Source organism: Ahaetulla prasina, chromosome 1, assembly GCF_028640845.1.
Source record: "Ahaetulla prasina isolate Xishuangbanna chromosome 1, ASM2864084v1, whole genome shotgun sequence".
Lineage (NCBI taxonomy): Eukaryota > Metazoa > Chordata > Lepidosauria > Squamata > Colubridae > Ahaetulla > Ahaetulla prasina.
This window is the reverse complement of record NC_080539.1, coordinates 299,872,851-299,891,246: the sequence shown is the minus strand read 5'-3', so window position 1 is coordinate 299,891,246 and position 18,396 is coordinate 299,872,851. Positions and strand designations below refer to the sequence as shown.

Sequence of the window (18,396 nt, the reverse complement as noted above, 5' to 3'; positions counted from 1 at the left end):
GTTATTTCCAAAACACAGTTAAGAGTCAAAAATGGCAACCTAGATGAGACAGCTTAGATAGCCTGGATCCTATGTACAGTACTGTTTTAAATGCCTACCTTTAAATTTATATTTGTTACATTCCTGAATTAAACAATTAAAAACTAGCTTTGAGGAAATCTGGTGTGAACTCTATGAAAAAGTTAGGCGCCAAAGAGCTTTTTCTATCCAGAAATCTGTGGGTGGAAATAAAGCATGTTCCACTTTATATCTAATTTTTGTTTAATAGGGGAAATTAAATGAAAAAGAGAGAGAGGGAGATCTGTGAGCAGTGGTTGTAAAATAGATCTATAGAAAAGGAAACCCATTTAGTTACCCATGCATTCATCATGCTAATGTACTACACTGTAACTCAGTGTAAATAGCAGCCTTGGTGTCACATTCCATTTCTTAACTCAAATTATTGCTTTTTATCACATTACTGCTTTCCAGTAACTTGTACCCTATCTAGTTTATTTCCAACAGGCTTGCATGCTAGTTAAGAATTCTCTGACATTAAAAGAATACAAAGCTGGCTAGATTTATCTACACTGCTACTTATTTTATTCCAGACCCTGCTAGGATAGTCTTTCCATTCTCCAGATATGTTGGGTTGCAATTCCCATTATCTTCAGCTTATTTCATCCATTGCTATTTCGTCTAACACAGTGAGAGTTATAGTTGATCCAGAGGCATTTACCAGGAGGGTAATAAAAAAAAATCCAAATGGAGCCTATGTGGAGAAACTCTAAAGATACTCTAGCATCTTTAGTTCTGGTAATAATCCATTGTATAATCCTTACAAACTTCATCTTGTTTGTCTATATCCTGATATTGTCCACCCTATTGTATATACTACTAAAACTGTCATTGTCATGACCTTTAATTGGGTGAAATGATGCATCATGGGATAACAACCAAGTATCTCAAATGGGCTAACTTACAAAACGGGTCCAAAATCCAGGACTCATGACTCCTGAAGGAATGAAATTTGGCAATATTACTAATCCCTGTAACCCCATGCATTCTTCTTCATCTTTGTCACTTCTCCACAGACTATTTGGTCTGTGCTGTTCTTCTTACAAATGTCCATGAGAAACACGCACCCTTCTTAAGGTGCTGCCTCACTATGCACCCTATTCAACATATGTAGCCCATGTGTGGGCCCTCCCCTACACATATATCATCTCTGGTGCACACCCATACATCTTTCCAGGGGTGAAATACTTACCTTCCCTACTGGTTCTGAAGTGTGTGCTCTGCGCGCACATGTCACATGCAATTTTGGACCCTCTGCACATGCGCAAAGCCTTCTGTGAATGTGCAGAGGGTAAAAAACAGGTTAATTCCTTACGTTGCCGCTGCTACCAGTTTTCCAAACCACCCACCACTACTACCGCATCCAAACCAGTAAGAACCGGTAGCATTTCACCCCTGCATCTTTCCCAGCCACATGACACATCTCTCACACACGCAGTTCCCAACCTGTAGCCATACACTCCTCACTCCTTCCCTTACCCAGCAGCAGTCAGTTACCTTATCTGGTACTGGACTTACAACTTCATCTTGTTTGTCTATATCCTGATATTGTCCACCCTATTGTATATACTACTAAAACTGTCATTGTCATGACCTTTAATTGGGTGAAATGATGCATCATGGGATAACAACCAAGTATCTCAAATGGGCTAACTTACAAAACGGGTCCAAAATCCAGGACTCATGACTCCTGAAGGAATGAAATTTGGCAATATTACTAATCCCTGTAACCCCATGCATTCTTCTTCATCTTTGTCACTTCTCCACAGACTATTTGGTCTGTGCTGTTCTTCTTACAAATGTCCATGAGAAACACGCACCCTTCTTAAGGTGCTGCCTCACTATGCACCCTATTCAACATATGTAGCCCATGTGTGGGCCCTCCCCTACACATATATCATCTCTGGTGCACACCCATACATCTTTCCAGGGGTGAAATACTTACCTTCCCTACTGGTTCTGAAGTGTGTGCTCTGCGCGCACATGTCACATGCAATTTTGGACCCTCTGCACATGCGCAAAGCCTTCTGTGAATGTGCAGAGGGTAAAAAACAGGTTAATTCCTTACGTTGCCGCTGCTACCAGTTTTCCAAACCACCCACCACTACTACCGCATCCAAACCAGTAAGAACCGGTAGCATTTCACCCCTGCATCTTTCCCAGCCACATGACACATCTCTCACACACGCAGTTCCCAACCTGTAGCCATACACTCCTCACTCCTTCCCTTACCCAGCAGCAGTCAGTTACCTTATCTGGTACTGGACTTACAACTTCCTGCTGGCTTTCCCATAGACTTTCTTCCTGCAAACTTCACAAAGCCAGCAAGAATTCAAAAGAGATGAGGAGGGGGAAAGGAAAGGAAAGGAAAGGAAAGGAAAGGAAAGGAAAGGAAAGGAAAGGAAAGATTCCTGATGTTGTTTGCCAGCTTTCTCCAAGGAAATTCAATGGAGAAGCTGGCAGGAAATCAAAAGATGTTCTCACTTTCATTGCTTTTTTTAAATACATGGACATTCTGTTTCTTTGTTTAAATAAAGTAAGGAAATATTTCTAAAACAATGACCCAATGGGTCACAGGTTATCTAGTTTCTTATTAAAATCCATGTACAGCCGCCAATGTATTTGTGGTGTGGAAAGGAAATCATATCCTCCCACCATGCAGTAGACAGAGCAAAAGATTAAAAATTACAGGAATGGGCCCAACACAAAGATTAAAATGTAGCAAGAGTCCATTTGATTGAATATGCCTTCCAGGCTGAGTTTAGCTATCAGGTATCCCCGATTAAATAAGATCCTTTCCTCAAAGAGATTGCTGTTTCCATCAGCAATGCTAAACAAGAACCACAACTCAACAGAGTGCATGACTACAGAGTGCTTCCTCTTGGAACCCTGGCTAACTGCACTTCCTTGGAATTCCTAAGGAGCTGCTTTTCTATATTTTCAAGGAACAAAAAAAAGAAGGTTTTCCTATATGAAGGGTTTTGGGGGAAGGCTCAAAGGAGAGGCTGCAGAGTCCTAGAGTGATAAGTGACAAATGAAAGAGAGACCATTCACACAGATGCGTAGCTTCTTCTCTGGTAAGATTACACTACTAACCAGAGCATACAAAACATTTGCTAGACCAATTCTCGAATACAGCTCATCTGTCTGGAACCCACACTGCATATCGGACATTAATACAATTGAGCGCGTCCAGAAATATTTCACAAGAAGAGTCCTCCACTCCTCTGCTCACAACAAAATATCTTATGCCACAGACTTGAAATCCTGGGTTTAGAAAACTTAGAACTACGCCACCTTCAGTATGACCTGAGCATAGCTCATAAAATCATCTGCTACAATGTCCTTCCTGTCAATGACTACTTCAGCTTCAACCACAACAATACATGAGCACACAATAGATTCAAACTTAAAGTGAACCGCTTCAATCTCGACTGCATAAAATATGACTTCAGTAACAGAGTTGTTAATGCCTGGAATGCACTACCAGACTCTGTGGTCTCATCCCAAAATCCGCAAAACTTTAACCTAAGACTGTCTACTGTTGACCTCATCCCATTCCTAAGAGGTCTGTAAGGGGCGTGCATAAGAGCACCAGCGTGCCTACCGTCCCTGTCCTAATGTTCCCTTTAGTTGTATTCATTTTATATATTCAATTTATGCTTATACCTATATATATTATTTAATATGTATTTGACAAAATAAATAAATAAATAAATTCTTTGACTGTTTCATTGTCAAGCCTAAAGTTACATACCCCACTCATGAGAATATAATTGAATCTTACTTGTCTTCCCAAAGACATCTTGAAAGCAAATTCTCTTCTATAATAATGAATAATTGCAATTTGTTTATTTATTCGGTCAATGACCAGCAAAACAAGCAATAAAAAAAACAGGAAACCCAATCAGAATCAAGAGAAGCAGGTGCAGCCACACAGCAGCTATAATACTGAATAGGAATTGGTAGAAAAGAATGCAGGGCAATTTTTCTGCACAGCATTATTTGAACTAATGTATGTAAACTAGCCTGCCTAGTTTCCCAGACTTTAGAACCATCAGGAGGGTATTCTTTCTTCTGAACTTTTTCAAATTAGGAACTTTGAATGAGTCTAAAACATTCTGTCAATATTAAATATTATAATGAAGCCCTAACTTCCCTGAGATACCCAAGACGCAGTGTTGCAGACTGCAGTATAGATATATCTTGTGACAAACTAAACACAGTGCACATCAAAGCTGTGACATACAAAATGCTCAAGAAGCAGTGGCCACAATCCAATCCTTCTATTTTATCTGAGGAGCACAAAATATACCAGCACCACTGAATTTTTTTTCAGCTCGGGGTTATGCACAATCGCCTTCCAGTGCCCAGTTAGGTACCTTATTCCTTCTTTACCCTTCTCAAAAGGGTTTAATCCAAATTTCTAAGGGCTATACTCCAGTTAGCCCAGTGGTGGGATTCAAGTAATTTAACAACTGGTTCTCTGCCCTAATGATTTCTTCCAACAACCAGTTTGCCAAACTGCTCAGAAAGTTAACAACTGGTTCTCCCGAAGTGGTGCGAACTGGCTGAATCCCACCACTGAGTTAGCCCCCTGCATTCCTAACACAATACTAAGGTGGGAAGCAGGGTTGTCTAAGGTTGAAACAGGTGCATGAACTTTCATCATAGCATGCTGGCTGAAATTAATGTTCTTTCCTACAGCTATTTCCTTATGGAGGATAATTATAAATCAATATAGGACAAAAATACCTTGGCCACTCCAAGGAGATGTTCCTAGTGATAGGCAATGAGCATGCACTCAGTATCAAGGATGCCGCTCGAGAGGTAGTCAACAGTATTAAGTATCTGGCGGTGCAGATCACTAACTTCTGAATTGGTCTCTCCACATGTCATCCTTAGTGAAGTGTGCAAACCAGCACGTTTGCATTTTCTGAGTCAGATGAGGACAGCACATCCTTCTCCTTCTGACTTTGCTTTTACAGAGGCATGATTGAGAGTGTTTTAACAAATTGCATCACTGTTTGGTTTGGTGGTAGCAGTGTCTCAGATAGAAAGTCCATACAGAGAGTGGTGAGGACAGCCAAGAAGATTATAAAAGGCTCACTTACCGTTACTCAGGATACTGCTTATAAGTGTTAGGTGCTTAGAGATCAAAGCTTTGTTAGAGACCCCACACACACACTGGGAGGAGGTTTTGAAATATTTCTAGCAGGACTATCCGATTCTGTAACAGCTTTGTTCCCTAGCCCATCTGTCTGGTAAACATGCAAGATTCGTTTTTCTCGCCATGTACATGTATACATCCAAACTCGATTGTGTTGTTTCTCTGTGTCATAAAATATATATGGGTATATGCATATTTATTTATTTATTTATTTTTGTTTTTTGTTTTTTATGTAGTGTATATTGGAGGTGGTGACACTGAGAGCTGTATGCAATCAAATTTCATTTTGATGTATGCTGATTAGTGTACATTTAAAGTGACAATAAAGTTAGTCTAAGTGCATTTAAACATTAAAGACCAGAAAGTCCAACAGGACCTGTCTGCTCCAGCAAGAATGTTTTCTTGAGTAGTCAGACACCCCCATAAACAAGCAAGATATTTATTTTTATTTTTTTATTTATTTTTTGTTTACATTTATACCCCGCCCTTCTCCGAAGACTCAGGGCGGCTTACAGTGTATAAGGCAATAGTCTCATTCTATTTGTATATTTTTACAAAGTCAACTTATTGCCCCCCCAACAGTCTGGGTCCTCATTTTACCTACCTTATAAAGGATGGAAGGCTGAGTCAACCTTGGGCTGGGCTCGAACCTGCAGTAATTGCAGGCTTTGTGTTCTTAATAACAGGCCTTACCAGCCTGAGCTAAACCGGCCCCTGGTTTATATTCTATAACTGCTTTGAAATTTTGAAGGGTATTGACTATTAATTAACTCTAGCACATTGTAATGCTTTCCCCACAGCAGTTCTGGAGGATTGATGCAAAAAAAAAAAAATCCCATAGAACTGAGATTGTGCCCCTGTGGACAAGCAGCCCATTGAAACTTCAACTCATGTCCATGTTGTGTTGTACCCCCTATGGACTCATTTTGTATCACCAAGTCTGGTAAAATATCTGGAATATTCTAATCTTTCTAATGTACAGCTATTACTATCTGATCAGTGTGATGCAGTTTCTTGGACAAAGCTAAATTCTGCTATATTGTCTATAAAATTAGGCTGGCCATCAATGTTCTCACCACAAACTGTAATATATGACTATGTCTTGTTCTGTTCTGTTTTATTTTCATGTTTTAATTTGTGATCCTAATAAAAGATTGACTGATTGATATCTTGTTACCACCTTGACAGTCATCTTATGTACAGCAAAAGGAAAAAGGAGTGAACAGTCATGATGGATAACTGTGGGGTGAAAAAGTCAATTCAATAAAATGGGTCTTGACTGACAACAAACATCATCACTACAACACTAAACACTAAAACGAATATCTTATCAAATTTTAACATGACCTCAAGAGTTTTCAGTCTTAGCCTTGACCTATCTATAGAAAAAATCCAGTTTGTTGAAGCCATGGTAGAACAACCCAGTTGACATATAAACATATTACATAGGAAATCCTGAGATTGCAATGTTTACTTACATGTTTCTAACTTTCACCCAGAACATACTATCCAAACCGTCGTCTGAAGACAGACTTTCAGCTACCACTATATTTGTTCTGACTCATTTCACAGAGAGGCTCAACTAATGGAATTAGTTTTAACATTAATTAATTAGAATTAATTAGGAAACAGGCATTCAAGAGACAAATTAATAGAACCAGATTGATTTCCAGAGATTACTTAGTAAAATCAGACCACAAAAGCATAATGACCGAACAAAATTGGATGCCACCTACAGCTTACAGCTCAAACTATTCAAATACATTATTAATAAGCAGTAGCGCCTATGCTGGACAATGACACTGTACTTTTTCAGCCATTAAGTGAGAACCTGCATATAGTCAACACCAAACTAAGGCAGATTCTCATGAAATAACAGCAGAATAACAGGAGAAAGAGCAGGGTTGAATTTTTTTTTTTAATTTACATTTATATCCCGCCCTTCTCCGAAGACTCAGGGCGGCTTACATTGGGTAAGGCAATAGTCTCATCCTATTTGAATATTATATACAAAGTCAACTTATTGCCCCCACAACAATCTGGGTCCTCATTTTACCTACCTTATAAAGGATGGAAGGCTGAGTCAACCTTGGGCCTGGTGGGACTTGAGCCTGCAGTAATTTCTGGCAGCTGTGTTTAATAACAGGCTATCTTACAGCCTGAGCCACACCGCGGCAGGTTCTGACAGGTTCTGGAGAACCGGTAGTGGAAATTTTGAGCAGTTTGGAGAACCGGCAAATGCCACCTGTGGCTGGCCTCAGAGTGGGGTGGGAATGGAGATTTTGCAATATCCTTCCCCCAGGAGTGGGGAGGGAATGGAGATTTTGCAGTATCCTTCCCCTGTCACGCCCACCAAGCCATGCCCACAAAACCAGTAGTAAAAAAAATTGCATTTCACCACTGAGAGAGGCTAATGTGGAACCAGACCACATGTCTACTTTCATATATATAATGGATTTTACATGGGGGATAGCTTTTTGCCCAAGTATTAATAAATTTGAGTTTGACTTCAGAACTCAAAATAACAGAGCATTTCAGCCTCCAAAAACAGTTCATTGGATATCTCAAAACAACCATTCTGGGGGTTAAAAAAAGAATTTTAACAGCACTGAGTGAGTTTGCTGAACTTGCATATATTAATATATATATCAATAAACACAGTATGTTTTAAACACTTTACAGCTGTTATTTCATAAGGTACCTATGATCTGTCTCACAAATATATCCAACCCCTCTTCCTTCTCCCATAACTTCATCTCAATTGAAATACTATCGCAGTTTAGCCACCCCAGGGAACTGAAGTAGTGAGCTCTATTTTATTAAAGCTTATGCCTTTAAATAAACTATGTTAGTTGGTGCTATCAGAATCCTTTTCACCCCAGAAGGAAACAAAAAATGCCAAGCAGGAAAATGGTTTCTGGCATAGATGTCTCCTTGTCCCTTGATAGGAGCTTGTGATAACACTGTGTGTGAACTGAAAATAATTCACACACAAGTACTTTTATTTTATAAGATGATTTTAGCGATCGAGTATTTCAGAAATATAATATATAGAGAACTTTCGGTGGTGCCACAGGCATTGGAGACAGCCCTTTTGGACCGTCAGCCCCGTGATCTCGTTAAAGTCGTTCAGACAGCACTCATCAGCTGTCTAACAGCTTGGAAACCTTTCCCTTGGGAGAAGAGGGAAAGGTGAGCTGCCAGGAGGAGGTAGAGCTCCCTGAGAGCCCCAGAAAAAATTCTAGGGGCAAAAAGGGTGAGAGCTCCCTATTTAAGCCTGGCGAAAACTCCGGATCCGGAATCCTCTGCATTAATTTATTAATGCAGAACAAAATGCCGCGACCATCTCTGCTATCAAGATCAGTCTTAATTTACTTTAAGCAGATGGAGTAAAGGCAGGAGGACAGGCTGATGTAAGCACCAGACCTCAACTCGATCTTTGAACGGTACTTGAGAAGAAAGGAAATGGCACCTCTGCTTAATAGGGCATGAAAACGAAAGTTAAGGAAGTCCTCATTAGCATCATTAGTGTCCTTAACTCTGTTTAAACTTGCTGGATTTTATACTTATGTGAATAAATGTTAAAGAGAAAAGTTGAAGGACTGCAGAATTTATTTATCCAACCCAAATAAGGAATTTATGAACAGATTTGACTTTGTTGCAAAGTATAAAGTTTAAGTAAGATGGCTTTTGTGCAATTAAAGCCTGCTGTTTTTAAGGAAACTGGTGCCTCGTTAGCTCAAATATATAAATTACAAGAAGAGTTGAAGGAATTTCGAAAGGCTCAAATTTTTGCTATAGACCAAAAGTTCAAGGAAATTGAAGAGAAAATAATGAAAGTTAAAGATACTCTTGAAGCTCAGGACGAAGAAATAAAAGAAGATATGGTGGCAGCATTTAAAAGTTTTCTTGAATACACAAATCAGCTGGATGAAAGAGTTGAAGAAGTTAATCAAGTTAATTTGGACTTAAAAAATAAAATAGAGGAGCTTCAGACTAAGGTAGACACTATAGATGAAGAACAAGTTTTGTTGCAATATAGAGTAATGGAATCTGCATTGAAAGTGAGAGGTTTGAAAGAAAATAAGCTAGAGAATTTAAAAGATGTCTTTGCAGAGGTTTTTGCACAGATGATTGGACAGAAACCTGTAGATCTTAAAATGCAAATTGAAAAAATCTATCGTGTTAATTCATGGGTTGCAAGAGAAAGACAATTACCAAGAGATGTAGTGATTTATTTTACAACTAGGAAGATTAAATTTCTGGGTTCTATCATATCGCAAGATCTCAAATGGACAGCTAACATCAAAAACATCATTAAAAAAGGACAACAAAGAATGTTCTTTCTGCGCCAACTCAGTAAGCTCAAACTGCCCAAGGAGCTGCTGATCCAATTCTACAGAGGAATTATTGAGTCTGTCATTTGCACCTCTATAACTGTCTGGTTCGGTTCTGCAACCCAACAAGAAAAACACAGACTTCAGAGGATAATTAGAACTGCAGAAAAAATAATTGCTACCAACTTGCCTTCCATTGAGGACCTGTATACTGCACGAATCAAGAAGAGGGCCGTGAAAATATTTGCAGATCCCTCGCATCCTGGACATAAACTGTTTCAACTCCTACCCTCAAAACGACGCTATAGAGCACTGCACACCAGAACAACTAGACACAAGAACAGTTTTTTCCCGAAGGCCATCACTCTGCTAAACAAATAATTCCCTCAACACTGTCAGACTATTTACTGAATCTGCACTACTATTAATCGTTTCATAGTTCCCATCACCAATCTCTTTCCACTTATGACTGTATGACTATAACTTGTTGCTGGCAATCCTTATGATTTATATTGATATATTGACCATCAATTGTGTTTTAAATGTTGTACCTTGATGAACGTATCTTTTCTTTTATGTACACTGAGAGCATATGCACCAAGACAAATTCCTTGTGTGTCCAATCACACTTGGCCAATAAAAATTCTATTCTATTCTATTCTATTCTATTAGGACTGAGATTTTACAAGTTTATAAAAATAAAACTCAAATATTAGGACAAGAGGTATTAGTGTTAAAAGAAATTCCCTCAAAAATTTTAAGAAATAGAAAAGAGTTTGCTTTTTTGGTGGACGAATTTAGAAATTGTCAGATACGGTTTAGATGGGATGTTCCAGCTGGACTAACAGTAAATTATGCAGGAGAGAAATATCGACTTAATACGGTGTTTAAAGCAAGAGATTTTTATACTAACGTATTGAAGGCTGGAACTCCATCACTGCTAGAAGTTAAAATGGGAAGAGAAGTGGATGTGGTTAAAAAGTATGAGAAGGTAGCAAAGCAAATACAGGCTGTGACTAAGGAAGAAAAGTTGAAAGCAACAGGGGAAGAGCAAAGAATGATTGTAATTACTAAACGTAAAGAACAAGGAGTAAAGAAGCAACAATTTTCAAATGAAAAGAGTTTCTTTTTATGGGAAAGGGTAAATCACAAGCAAAATTTTTGGATATAAAAAGTAGAAAGGATAATTTATAATTGGCTTTAATAAGTAGTTAATTAGATAAGTATAAAACTCAGGAAAAAAATTCTTATATAAAATGCTTTATAGATGGTATTTGGAAATTAAATTGGGGTGTATATGTCTTAATCTGTAATTTAAATGTGGGAAATATATTATATTGATGTTATTTTATTATATATGGTGGATTTAGTTATGTTGGACAAAAACTGATGTTGGGTCATGTAAAGTGTTGGGAAAAATTTTTTTAAAAATGGTATGGGTTAAGGCTTGTATGACAAAATGGTTGTAAAATATTTGGTAATTCATTGATATGGAAATATGGGGGAGGGAAAAAATTGGTTAAATGTTAATTGTATATAAGTTAAAAAGTTAAGAGAGAAAATTTTATAAAATGTTAAAGTTTGGTTGATTATATATTAAAAAAATCTAGAAGAAGATAATGTTTATTTAGTAATTGATGTTATTGGGTATGGATGCTAAAAGTACTGAACTGTTGGAAGTGGTGGAAATTTCAGTGTACCTGAATGAATACCCACAAGAAAATATACTGGAATGAATAAGATGGACTGACTACAATTAGAACAATTATTGGATGAAGAAATATTAAATATATTATGAACGAACATTTCCTTTTTTTTCTTTATTATGGAGAAGGAGAGTTGAGGCTATAGGGGAGGGATGGGAATTTATGGATAATTAGTGTATTTTAGCTTATGATTGTTAGATCTTATACCCTGTATTTTGCTCTGGGAAGTCCAGGGGGGGTGAAGATGGGTGGAGGGAGGGGAGTGGGATGTATTGAAAAAATTCTTTGTAAAGCTCTTTAATAAAAAAAGAAAAGAAATATAATATATTAATAAAAATAAATTAAAGTTTCCAGACATCTGTTGCCCTCTAGCCATGTGATGCCTTTTGGTCACAGTGGTCAATGGCATGACAATCGTTCCCAATTACCAATAATGATCACTTTCCTTCAGGATCCCCTGCCAGACATGGGATTCCTTTGAATATCTCTTTCCTGAAATTATGTTCTGAAGAGAGAAATGCCTTGCTTCTTACATGCCTCTTGGAATAGGCCATGGACTGGTTATTTATTATTATTACTGTCTGATTTGCTAATCCAACCCCCCCACCCCCATTAAACTGTATGTCCCAGTTTGGCTCAGCATTTGCAGAGTCTCAGTACTCTTGCCAAGAAATGAGACAAAACAGCTGTTTGCAGCAAGCACTCCCTTTTATAATAAAGGTGGCATCTGGTGATCTGGAATGAGCCTGAGAGGCATGCCTGGCTGATCTGAAAAGGGGTAGAGAAGTGAATGGCTTTAGGGAATAAAATAATATTGCAGTGTGGCCTGGACGACTCTCTCAAACTGATAACGCTTCTTCTATGAGGTTGTGCAAACATAAAACCCTTCACCCTCCTTTTCTCAGCTGCAGAGCTGATTGTTGGGGTCTTATAAAATAATGACAGATCTGGTAAGAGGATGTCTGAACAAGCCATCATCCTTCTGTGTTTAGAAGCTGTTCAAGGAACCCCTTAATCGTTCAGTGGTTCTCTCTAATTCAGTATCTTACTTTCTTTCGATCCATTTTGCTTTAGCCCAAACAATTCCTGCACAATGGCGTCTCCCTTTCTTTCCCTACTTCCAGCCCTCCTTTACATTTCAGTGTGTCATCACTTTTCCAACATCCCCCCTTTGAAATATACTGTGTGAGATACAGATATACTGTGTATTTTTAGATAACGACATACACTAGCAAAGCAAACTAATGCAGCTCTTCTACCTCTTATTCCTTCATTTAAAAATCTTTTTCATCTTCCATGTTTCCCCCCAAGCATGTAACTTCCTTTTTTTATTTTCTATTCCCAAACCAGGTTGTTGCATTCTGTCAGTATATGGTGTGTAAATGTTATATTTTAAACTTCTTCCTTTGCTAGCGCAAGAAGCTTTAACAGTACTTCTGTAAATCTTTGGCTTTCATTCTTGTAACAAGAAGCCTTAAAATGCTTCTTTTCCATTGCTGTAGCCTGCAGCCTTTTTCTTTCTCAGTTTAAGGGTTCTCCTGCAGAGCAGCATTAAAGCATGGGGACCCTGGGTTAAAGTATGTTGGCTTAAAGAAATATTAGCTGTATTTCCAAATTCTGTTTTGCCTTGGCAATGAAGTAGAGCAGGGGTCTCCAACCTTGGCCCCTTTAAGACTTGTGGACTTCAACTCCCAGAGTCTCTCAGCCAGCAAAGCTCTGGGAGTTGAAGTCCACAAGTCTTAAAGAGACTTTAAGTAGAGTATTAATTCTGCTCATACAAGGAATGGAGCGGGGAGGGGGAGAGGGAGGAGGGGAGGGGGAGGAGGGGAGAATGCCTCTTTGCTGCCAGAGAGATCAAACAACTGGCACCAAGACAATTTTCTTTTTATATCCTCCTTTTCCTGTCAACCCATGGCTGGGAGGAGAAAGTGATTCATTTCCTCCCTTCTCTCCTGCACGTTTCCCTTTTTCCCACAGGATAGTTCCCTAGTTTCCTTTTTTCTCCTAACTAAGGTCAGCTGCTGGTGGGGAAAAAATCACTAATTACTCTCCTTAGAGCAGGGGTCTTCAACCTTGGTCCCTTTAAGACTTGAGGACTTCAACTCCCAGAGTTCCTCAGCCAGCTTTGCTGGCTGAGGGGCTCTGGGAGTTGAAGTCCACAAGTCTTAAAGGGACCAAGGTTGGAAACCCCTGCCTTAGAGAGTGGTGGGGCAGACTTGAATGAGTGGGACAGGGGCTTTAGCCACTTTTTAAGATGCCCAAATGATGGGCCACTAATGCAGAGGTGCTTTGCATCAGCAACCCATCAGTTGGTCTATTTTGAAAAACAGGTTTTGCCAATCTTCTGGATACAGATTTACTAGTCTTATAGAAGACTAGTTGTGCCTATTATTAAGAGACAGTTGTGCCTATTATGGGCTAGAAGGATAAATTGGCAGGAATCTTAACTTTACCCCATATTCCAAATCAGTAAGTGTTGCAAGGGAAGATAGACAGTAGCCACAACATGTGGAAATAATCTATGGTATGCGAAGTAGCATTTGACTAGGTTAAGTGGTGCATTCTCACTGCATTTATATGAGATACTCTTCTGTAGGATGATAGGCAGAGACAAGAAAGTGAAGTGAGCCTTGTTAATCCCACAAACCACTCACACCAGCTGAAATTCTGGTACAGCAGTGCTGCAAAAACCAGGTATATAAGGAGTCTACATAAGGGCTGAGACATGCCTGAATGTGTCTTTATAATCATAGTGGGGTTAGAAAAAGCAGGGCAGCAGCCAGTGACAGAATGGCTTGGAGGGCAGCTATCAGAGACTGGGGAAGAGAGGCATGACCACAAGACTGGAATGGAAGAATTGCCTCCAATCACTGAACACTACTGAACACTCTAGATGTTCAATTGAAGGAAATTATTTTCCAACATCTCCTCCCTCCTTGATCTTCTTGGACAAAGTGTTCATAGCTTAAACTATCTGGATTAGTTTAAGACTGTTCATTGTCCCTTCTGAATACGAAGGGATTAGTTAGGTGCCTTGCCATTAGCCTTTAATAAAATCTATAAACTGCATATGAATTATGATTTCATCATTGGACTTCCAGAACACATAATACTAGCCACACAGTTATGTTCTGAGAGGTTTGGTACAGGAGGAGGCCTCATTTTGTTATGTTCTCCCTCTATTACAAAGTGTATCTGAAGCGACGTTTTTTACACACATTTTAAAAATGTTGACTATGAAAACACAACCTTAGAAGTTGCAATCACAAACACAACCTTGCAACAAGCAATCACGTTATCATTCCAGAGATATATCCTGCAGCATCCTGCAATATATTGCAATGCTTCCCAGATCTCTCTCAACTCTAAAAAGCCTACTATAAATCAGCTTTTGATTTCTACAAACACTACTGTGGTGACTTTAAGTTCACCAGTGAACCAAGGAATCCTCTTGTGGCCACTCTGCAGTCATATGACCCTTTTTTCTCTCTCATCCACTTTTACTTTCCACTGTTAACATCTCCTCTGCAATACAAAATGTACCCACAGCTGTCCACACTCACTTAAACAGCTTGCCCATATGCAATGCCATATTTGCAGGCACAAAGCCATGATATTCTACCCTTCTATAAATTCTATATTCTACTTTTTGCAAATACCATTCTCCATTTCCTCAGATTTATAACAGGGATTAAAAATTCTAATCTCTACAGGCTTCAAGTAATCAAAACACCTATACTGCTCATTCCTAACATGCAGTAGAATTATCTTGTATTGTATTATTGATTGTACACAATAACTATCAAGGAAAATTCAATGACTACACCTTCAAATAGTAAAAATTATGACAGCCATTAAAATAGCACAAAAGCATGGCTCGGAAAGCGAGTTTTCTAACAAAAGTTTATATTGTCGCTTGTATCAGATCATTCAGCCATCTCTCCAGAATTATTCACACATGATCTTTTCAGTCATGTTGCTACTTGAGAGTAAATCCTGTAAATAAGAACAATCTCAGATCTCTGCCATATACATATCTGATTTGTGCAAGGGAATCTACAGGGCGTGGTCAAAAAAGGCAAGATGGCAGCCATCATGGTGACATATATAAAACAGAATTTCAATTGCACCATCATGATAGCAATCTAGACCATGCCCTACAGATATCCCACAAATCTATGGCTGAGGGACCACCCGAAATGGGTTGTGAGAATAACCTTGGGAGACAGGAGACAAAGCAGTTTAGACAGCAATTTGATATAGTCTTAGCCCAAAGGATTATGGGGATAGAGAAAGCATCTCAGAAGTGATCCCTTCTTCCCTACCGGTAGTTCTTTGGAAAGGGAGGAAATGCTTTCAAGACTTGCAACATTATTATTATAACTTTACAATAGCAATAGCACTTAGACTTATATACTGCTTTACAGTGCTTTACAGCCCTCTCTAAGCAGTTTATAGAATCAGCACATTGCCCTCAACAATCTGGGTCCTCATTTTACCCACCTCAGAAGAATGGAGGGCTGAGTCAACCTTGAGCCTGGTGAGATTTGAACTGCCAAATTGCAGGCTGCCTGCAGTCAGCAGAAGTAGCCTGCAGTACTGCACTCTAACCACTGCACCACTGTGGCTCATAATAAAGGTAGTATTGGTACTCACAGTCTTGGTTTCTGCTCTGAACAACCTGAAAGAATGATATCTTAGTATCTGATATAACTAGAATTTTGTTTGAGGTACAATATTCTATTTTTTACAGGATTTTCAACATATAAAAATAGAAACAAAGACAATTGCTTATGAAACTTCTGCATGCAATCCAGTGCTGAATTTAGCTTGGTCCACTTATTTAAACTTAGTCATTAGCTTAGATTCATAAGGGCTCAGTGGTGGTATTTAATTCAGCGGTTCTATTTGATTCAGGCAAACCGGTAGTGACGGCTGCAGGAGGCTCCGCCCACCTGCCCAGACATCATCACGTCCTGTTTTTTATGTGCTGTGCATGCGTGGAAGGCTCTGCACATGCGCGGAAGGTGCTGCGCATCCACGGAAGGCATGCACGCTCCCATTTGTGAACCGGTAGCAAAGGTAAGTGAATACACCTTTGTAAAGGGCGATATGGATGCTTGTTTTCAGAACTGCTCATTAGCCCTAGTTTTCACATTTACTCTTTGAGTCTCACTCTTCTTGAAAGAGAAGTCCCGTGGGGTTTCTGACCATTTGTGTCAGACCTAGAAACTCATTAGCTAACTTTATAGATTTCGGCTTTAACATTTCTCATCAATCAGACTTCATCACTGCTATTTCCCAAAGTGACATTAAACTTCTGTTTAGGAAAACAACTCTGTAATCATCTCTTAACAATTTAATTACATGTAATTTTCAACAGGTGCTACCAGAACAGCTAATTAATTAAATCAAATCAGCCCTTAATTGTCATGGAAGGCCTAATACACTGGCTTCACTTTTCAGGAGGAAAAAAAAAACCCAGATCTGTATTAGAGTGTGACCAGACAACACAAAATAAGCAGACAGTGCAATTTTTACCCTGTCATTTTCTGCTTGCCAGATTTTGCTACGGTCCCATGAAGGCTTGTGAGAAGACAATATTTGGAACAGAACAGACTTTTCATACTTCACATACCCCACAGCACTTCACAGTAATTACTTAGAGGAAGGGGCACTGGCTGAGTAAAGGCATAGCAATTATACTCACAGTAATAATTCATGCCCAGCTGAGTGCATTCAGAACCATTTCATTGAGATACATGGCTTTACCTCAAGCACCTTGGGAACTTTGCTAGAGTTTTGGTCCTTTTTTTTTTAATTGAGCAGAAAACCAATTGCAAAAGAAACAAAGCAAAAGATGCATTTTGTCATTTTAATTAATTTTTATGGCATCTGTATTTATTTGTCATTTTTGTATTACTGTTGTTTTACTTGTGAGCTGCCCAGGGTCAGTTGGAATCGAGCAGCATTTTAAAAAATAATATTAAAAGTAAAGATGCATAAAATACACAATGTCCCAGCCCCCCCCCCCTCACAAGATTAGGAATTCATTCAAATGTTCACAATAGAGTGAGGCATGGGTATTCTACCCATGAAACTTGCTCCAATATCAGAAACTATTTCTTAGGTAGAACTTTTCCTTTTCTTGAACTTTCCCTCAAATATAAAATTTGCTTATTTCATTATATTATATCTAAGCCACTTCACTTTGCCTCTAATTTGTGTAACATCAGGGATCTTTTTGGTGCCCTATTGAAGTTTCTTTTGCCAGCCATTTTAAGAAATTCCTGAGTGGTTTTCAAAATTCAGTGTTTTATTGCTGCTAATGCCTGTGATTGTGTGATGTATTTATTATCCATATTAATACTGCTGCCAATTTTTACTATATTGTGCTCTGTTATAATTTGGCTTTCAATATATTTTTTTTTAAAAAAATTGTTGTAATTGATTTGTACATTGCCTGAAGAACTGCATACATTGAAAGGAACACAGTGGGAGGGAGGTCTATGGATCTGAGGGGAAAAAATCACAAAATGCTGAAAAAAAATGGAAATCAGACTCAAGGTTTTTCACTGGGACTTAGCAGTACCTTCTCATCGGGATTTTATTTCTCACTGCATGAATGGGGTGCTTGCTTTGGTTCCAATCATAATGTAGACTGATCCAACCTTGATTTTCAATTGAAACTGCATCTCACCCCACCCCAATCATCTCTAGTAGGACCACCACATTATGCATAAGGTCAAGGTCAATCAATCTTCTGATTCTGAGTGTACAAAATCCAGCTGATGTAGGATGTCATTAATGAATATCTGCTCATCTCTTTACCCCTGCTTCTCTTTATAAACGTTTGGAGAGACACAAATCAGATTTTATCATCAGGAGGAAAGACTTGCATTTATAATGAGTCCCCAAGCCCCTGAAGATAATCAGTGTTTAATAGAAATCAAGATTCACTAGTACATAAGCCTTAATCTTATAGTTCAGCTCTGGACAAGTGAACATGATAGATTCCATAAAGCCTAAGCTGAATGCCTTTTTGCCAACTCTGACCAGCAACTCTTCTTTGTTAAAGGCAGAGAATAGGGGAAAGGATGGGAAGGAATTGATTTTAGCCAATATT

The 18,396-nt window shown here is 38.7% G+C and overlaps 1 protein-coding gene across 1 annotated transcript in view; it reads right to left on the bottom strand.

Moving 5' to 3' along the window:
* Nucleotides 1-18,396, bottom strand: part of GALNT16 (polypeptide N-acetylgalactosaminyltransferase 16) — a 197,879-nt gene that overhangs the window by 48,817 nt on the left and 130,666 nt on the right. The window lies entirely within an intron of this gene.